Raw genomic sequence first — 6000 nt, 5'->3', positions numbered from 1 at the left:
ACGTGAATTAGTTCATTTTAATGTGTGTGATCTGAACTTTGAGCGATATTCTGTGAACTTTCACAGAATATTTCAGAATTCAAAGTTCAGAATAAACTAGATTTGTGGACATCAAATTAAGATTTACTTGTTAAACTATTGTTTCTAAGGTCATGACTTTAAGTTAATGCTCAACTTTGACTCATGGCAGTTGCAATGGTTTTCCCAGAGGCAGAGAAAAAAAAAGTACTTAGGCCCAGACACACCAAACCAAAATCTACAAGGGCCAATAGTGGCTACTGCCAATAGTGTGGGACACACCCCAAAAGAGAGGGCCAGAAACGCTTTCGGATGACCAGACATTGGTCTGCTGTGTCAGGGCCTTTTAAACATCCATATAAACCACTCCTGCTGCTAAACTCTCTTCTCCACTGTTGATCTACACCAGGGATGGGCAATTTATATGCTGGAGGGGGCCACAATTTTTCATCAACACTAACACAGGGCCACATATAGGACCGTGCACTTAACCAGATATGATGAAACTGCAATTTTAAATATGTTTACAGTGCAGTAACTTAACATATTTCATGTTCAAATGCATGTATAACAATATAAATAGGAATACAAAAGGTTTGAAGCAAATAAAAAATAACCACTTACTGTGATTTCTTTTTTTTTTCAGTGCAAGAACAGCAGACCAACATTAATTGCAAGAAGTCATTTTGTGCATTTTACACTGCACTTTTAAGATTTCATGCTCAAATGCATGTAGTTGTACTGAGGACCACTTCAAGTGAGGGTGAGAGCCGCATGCGGTCTCCGGGCCTCCAGTTGCCCATCCCTGATGTTGTGGAGAAACTTTGTAGTGAGTGTTTGGAACTTTGTGAGGAAAGGGATCAATGGTAGAGTAGCTTTGACATGTTTTTGTTCATGACTGATTCACAATTGGAATTCACTGTATTATGCCTGTTGTGAATTCGAGTTAACAAGCTTCTCTCCTCCATGAAGGAGCAGCTATAGGACAAACTTTGTAACCATTAAAGGCTGCAGGAGTGTGAGTAAAGCTTTATAAAAGAGATTTGTGGTTGAGTTTTCCTTTGAAGGATAATTCTGGTTTCTCTTTTTGTAGTTTGGGACATCAGAAAAAGGTTATGTGCTAAAGTGTCAAATCAATAAGGGTCCGAAGGTAGACGTACAAATGTGTTTGTGTTATTGTGTTATCTACATGGTGTTGTCTTTTTGGGCACACTCTGTTTATTGTGAATATTTCATCTATCTCTGTTGGACTCTGCACAGCCCATTCACTTGCTTTGTGTGCATGTGTGTGTGCACCCCACATATCAACACATTCAGCACTGCCTGTTCCTCTGGAGTCTCCACTCAATAAGTTGGCAACAAATGCAAAACCTGCGAGATCAAAGAGAATATCAGCCTGCTAATTCAACTTCAGATCAGAGAGAGATCTTCAAATTAAGTGCGAGGTTTTGAAGTAAACGCTGTTTTGCCACCGCGTTTCATTTATTTTCAGCTCCAGCGCCCTAATTGGCCCCAGAGGTGAGGAGGAAAGTGGATGGGATGGGGGGGTGCAGACCCAGGGCCAACTATCCATCTAAAATGTGCGCTAATGAAACGGTCTGGGGAGAAATTGACATTTCTGAGCAGAAAAGAGCAAAGCTGTGTCAGATCGGCTAGTGGCCAAGCAAAGAGCCCTGTGGGACTTGCACTCTGGAAGCAACTCAATATTTCATATTATATAGGTATTAATTAGACTCTGCATAACAGATCTTCTCACCTTTTATCATAAAATATGTCCAGACATAGAATTTGACCTCTGCTGCACATGCATAGTGTTTCATCCTGTCTAAACACCTGCATGAGCAGCTGTGAGGACACATCCCGAGAGGCACAGAGCGTCAGCTTGAACATTTAAATTCTTGCTGCTCTCTCCTGCCTCAGTGTTTTTTACATGTGCACTAACAGCCGCCAGCAACTGGCTTCATACTTTAATACGTGTTGTTATACAGTCTGACGCAGCTTCATTCCAAAACTCATTTTTCAAATCATTTCAATTTCAGGGAGACAAAATTGTTGCTAGATACTGTTCAATATCCCAAAATTACAGCTCATTCGATTCAGTGAAAATACAAGATTCCATAAACATCCCCACCCGCTCACTTCTATTACTTGGTGTTATTTGGCTGAATTGAGAGAGGAAACATGGCTCTGCCTCACCGAGATGGACCAAGCTTAAAGCAAACAGCCCGTGATAATTTATTTTATCAAATACCCAACCTTTATTTGCCCTTTGTGAGGGGGTGTGATAAAGGCTCGGCGAGGGTGTGATGTGATAAACCTTAGCACTGATATGGCAGCGGGCTGACCAGTGCAGGCCCAAAATGCCAACGTGGTAGCATCATGTGCATCGAATATGGTTACTGCAGAATGTCAGACAAAGATAGAAAAGACTGCTGAATTATTTCAATAATAGGCACTTAGATTTACTGTTGTATCAGCAAGCAGTTATTGGTCCCTTCGTGTTTCATTACTATCGTTACAGTTTGGTTTAGAGGTTGACGGTGTCTATTGGGTACTCAAATTTGTCCAATATTTTTTGTTTATTATGCATTACTTGCAGAACTAATAACATTCCCATCAGCCTGCTGTACATTGTGTTTAATAATTAAATGTGTCCCTCTCTTGAACCTTGTGCTCACAATATATAGGGCTGCTTATTTTCCATGGCTTCTCCTTCTTCATCTATTTGGATTGCACCTTGTTTGACTGTGGCTTTGGATGAAAGTGTCATGTAAATGTAAGGTTTGAGATGCAATGCAAATTGTTACAGATTATGATTTTAGACAACTGGAGATCTTATAGCTTCTTTGCAAGGCATCATTCTCCAGCTGTATGTGAATATGTGGATAAAACTATATGAACGGCCAAACTTTGCAACAATTTTGTGATTGTTGAACTAGTTATTCCAAAACATGGACATTAATCTGCTGCTACGACAGCCAGCACTCTTCTGGTTTCAGGCTTCCCACCAGATTTTGGACTCTTGCTGCAGCGATTTGCTCCCATTCAGACCCAAGAGCATTAGTGAGGTCCAGCACTGATGTCGGGCAGATAGTCCTGGCTCACAGTCAGTGTTCCAGTCTTCCCAAAAAGTTGTTGGATGGGATCAAGATCAGGGCTCGGACACAGGAAAGGGACAAACTCATGATTGATTCTGCTGAGACAAACGGTCATGTGAAAAATATTCACAGAAAATCAGACAGATCAGAACAGGCTGTTTACACAGAACAGAGAGGAGAGGACACGAGGAGTTGCAAGTAGAAGTTATAGAAATTGTGTGGAGACCCAATTTTATTTGTCATTATACCTGTGTTATTCTGCACAAAAGACACATTTGAGTTGTTCCTACTTCTAGCCACGATTGTACTGATTCCATAGAGCTGCAGGAGGGTTAGCCTTGAAAAACAGCCCCAGACCATCAGGGACGGCGGACAGGACCATCTTCGTAATTTTTTTTTTTTTTCATATATATCTTAATTGGGTTGTCAGGACAGGGGTGAACAGTAGCCAAATAAACAATAACTGAAAAAAAAAATCTATATATACACATACACACGCACATACACATATATATACACACATATACATATATACATACACCCACATAAAACCAAAAAAAACAAATAATAATAAATAAATAAATATTCGTACTTTGAGTGTATTTAAAAGTAAGAATTTAGCAAGTGGTTGCTGAGGGAGGAACATTCATGCCCAGAAAACTGTCGCTGGATAACAGAGCTGTAAGAGACTGAAGTGAGGAAGAGCGTGAGAAGCGAGGCTTTTGTTTTCCATCTGACACTGATGGATAGCTTAAGTCTGGATGAACAAGCGTCTGAACAGTCCAGACCTTTATGAAATCCTTTGGATTAACTGAAGGAAAGAGCCATGAACACCACCAGTCACCACATCCCTGACACCAGCATGTACTCATTACTGTACAGTGAGTAATTTTCCATCATGTAAAGTGTGTTTCAGACATTATATTTGCATTACATTTGAGGATTTGTTCTTGAGTGTGCCATATTTACACAATATTGTTTATAGCTAGACCAACATGTGTTTATTACTTTATTCAAATAAGGGCTTTAAGAGTTTGGTCGAGTTTGTTCAACCTTATAGAGGCGTATGTAATCCTCCAGTTGACCTTAAAGTCACCATGAAATGAAAAAATGACTTTCTCAAGTTGTTGTTTGCTATTTTTTTCCCACAACACAGTATAATCCTATGTAACAATAAGTGTCAATAAGTATGTATAAACTTTTATATCCAAAAATGTTTTCAGTCCCCAGGAAAACAGCAGGGAGTTCATGCTTTGTTGAAAGTGTGGAAATAAAACTCCTGGCAAATAAAAGTCCTTTTTTATTTCTTTGAAATCTCATAATATTAAACTTTTGATTGATTGTCATTGCATTATGTCCTGCTGCAGCATCCTGATTCAAAGGGAGCGCATCCAATTAACGAGGCAAGATGCACGCTGCCAAAACGCTTTTTCACCTCCTGTAGATTGAAGATGTGGAATTGGTATCATAAGAAAAGATAAAAGAAAACTACCATAAGCCACAATGTTATGAAATCCCTGATAGATACGTTTTTAATTTCACTTACATGTTAAATTCCACTGAAATTATGTCACATATCGGCCACATTCTGCTTTTCATGCAATCAGGTGTTCAACATGAATGCTTGTGCAGCATGTCTGTTTCCTCCCTACTTTGTGTGATCAAGGTCTTCCCTGATAATGCACATGAAGCTGCAGCTACCATGCTGGAGGACGCTCCTGCTCTGTCCAAAACCCTCAAGCCTCCTCACCAAGGCCTCCTATTCATGCTGCTGGAAAATCTCCCACATGCTGTCAGCTGGAACACAAGGAATGACCGTGGGTGCCTCAAAAGATATTAAAAGAAAAGAAAGAAAGAAATAGAAAAGGCGCTCTACTGTTGCTGTCAATAAAAGCAGAGTGATTTTTACAGGGAAGGAGGAGGAAGTTCCACATGATGCTGGGAACCTGTGAGTGTGCAATTCTGCACGGTAGGTTTGTAGTGACTATATAATACCTTTATAACCTTTACTTTTTGTTTGTTTTGATATTTATGCAGTGCATATTACATGCTTGCTAGAGTTGCAGCACAGGAGGAATAGAAGGCCAGCAGGGTGAAGCTGCATCACCTTTTCTGCAGAGGATTCACCTTTATTATTTCATTATGACACTATGACATAACTGACTACATTTCTACAATCCTTACAAACACCATTCATGTAGCTTTTTTTCCAATTCTGTGAATGTTATATTGAATCCTTGTTGATATCCCAAAGTTTAGAAGACAAGAAAAGGTCTGCACACTGCAAATTGGAGCCAATTTTACAGTTTGTGTTTCTCGTCTTGTACCTGGGGTTTTTTCCGGATGTGCATACACTTCTTTTCAATTTCATATCCCAATTTTTCCAACCACAACAAAACTCCAGGCTGAAATGTAAGGCAGCATGTCTATAATGATGCAAGAGACATCTAAAATGCTCAATTTGATTTAATGGTGAAGCCATATAATAATAGCATCTTGGGTTTAAATGCAAGACTGGAATTACCAACTGTGAACAGTCTGGTTTAGAAAAAGCCCACAAGTTTACTGTGTAGCAGTTCATGGTACTCTGATTACTTGTAACCAATAAAGCCCAATAGCAACTGACATGAGTGAAATGTCTACAACTGCGCCCTGCTTTATCAACTGATCTTGAGAGTCTGTTTTGAAAGGGTTCCTGTGTTAAGATTTAGTTTTAAGACGTACATTATTTAAGCTGGAATGTTATCTACAAGGTGCAGTATTTCTAAAATACTTTAGTGCAGGGACTTCTAAGATTTATCCGTCTATAACCATGCAGTGTATGTATTAAATAAGAATATAGATATAGTTATATTATACTGTAGGTAAATGTATCTTGCAGCAA

This window comes from Centropristis striata, chromosome 11 (genome assembly GCF_030273125.1).
Source record: "Centropristis striata isolate RG_2023a ecotype Rhode Island chromosome 11, C.striata_1.0, whole genome shotgun sequence".
NCBI classification, from domain to species: Eukaryota; Metazoa; Chordata; class Actinopteri; order Perciformes; family Serranidae; genus Centropristis; species Centropristis striata.
This window is presented reverse-complemented; position numbering follows the sequence as displayed.